Consider the following 1,687-nt stretch of genomic DNA (forward strand, 5'->3'; position numbering starts at 1 on the left):
AGACACCTGATGAGGTCATACCCCTTCCTCCAAGCCCCACCCCCTAGCATTCTACATCTCAACACTCCAGCCACTAGCAAGCCCCACTCCAAGCTTCACTGCCTCTTGGGGTGAGGATTACCCCTCACTGTACTCTCCCCTACGAATTTACACCTCACAGGGCCTTGCCCCTCAAAGCTCTACCTCTTAAAAACAATTCCTAAAACCTCTCAATCTCAAAAGCCCACCTTGTCAACAATGTTTCTTCCCAGCCCAGTCTCCCCCCATGCCACTTCTAAGGCCCATCCACACAGATCCCGCCCACATTGCCCTGCCCTTGAATCTCTGCCCCCTAAAGCTCCACCCTTCAGAAGTCAAATATTCAAAACCCACCTTCTCACAGAGCCTTGCTCCAAGCCCTATACCCCAAAAGCCCTCCCTGAGAATTTGGGCTGACTCAGCCTCTGCAGTCCCTCGGGCTAGATCCTGGCAGAGAGAGATGCTTTGGTCTCTGGCTGAGTCCACTACAAGAGGTTGGGGTCACAGTTTCACATGCTGCTGGCTGGTAGCTGGGTAGAAGATTGAGTTGTCCCCTGAATGGATCTCTGGGGACCACTGTCATTAATGTCAGCACCTCCAAACTGTGCCCAGGCAGATTCTCCTTTCCCTCCAGGCTGGTTTTCTGGAAACACCTCCTGTTCCCACCACACTAAGGCTCTGTCAGCACCATGAGATGAAGCTGGTCCTCCCTTTGGCCTCTGTGGTTTATGGTGTGGCCTTGACCTAGGTAAATGCTATTAGTCTGTGAGCTCCCTTTCCCACCCCAGACTACTGTAGATGCCCCCCCTTGTCTGAGGCCCCAAACTTCTCAGCAAGGTCAGGGGTGAGGAGCCTCCTGAACTAACCCTGTCCAGCCTTTTCTGGGAGAGCAGTAACCAGGATGTAAAGGATGAGGTCAGGTAGGATGGCGTCCTCCCAGATTCACAGAGTCCTGCAGAACCTCAGATTTCCTGCTTTCAGCACTAGGAAGCTGGCCTGGGGGCACCAGATATCTTCCCTTGGTCAGAGTTCCTTCTCTTATATATCCTTTCTCCCCCTACTTGGTTCCTTCCTTTTCCCTCTTTTCCATCTATCCTTCCTTCTTTCTCTTTTCCTTCCTTCTCTCCCTCTGTCCTTTCTTCTCCCCATCCATCCATCCATGGGCCTCTCTCCATTCATTCAGTAATCTTTCAAACCATCTATCCACCATACATCCACCTTCCACCCATCCCTGTGTCATCCATCTACCCTTCTCTCAGTATTGCATCTCTAGTCTCCTCTTGAGACTTGAGGAATAGCACAGGGCTGGGAGTCTATGACTTTTCCTGGATAGCTCAACCTTTAACCTTTTAACTTTTACCCAAAGAATACTGGAGAAGCAGGCTACCCAGTTTCTGGAATAGTGGGCCTTCCTGCTTAGTATTATTAGTTTGTCCCTCCCTGTTGCCTTGGCAACCCCCAAGGCCTTCCCGGAAGCACTTAATTCCCGAATTGACCTGGCCTTGCAGCTAGAACTGGGCCAAGTGAAAACAGGACTATATTTATCACATCCCATTTCTTTGGTTTCAGTATTAAGTGACTGCTCTCCCAAAGCTGGGTCTAGCCAGGCTGCACCCTGCCTGTCGAAAGTTGAGCAGCCTGGTGGTTAGGCCAGGCAGAGTGGGAGTGG

This window comes from Perognathus longimembris, chromosome 17 (assembly GCF_023159225.1).
Source record: "Perognathus longimembris pacificus isolate PPM17 chromosome 17, ASM2315922v1, whole genome shotgun sequence".
In the NCBI taxonomy this organism is placed as follows: domain Eukaryota; kingdom Metazoa; phylum Chordata; class Mammalia; order Rodentia; family Heteromyidae; genus Perognathus; species Perognathus longimembris.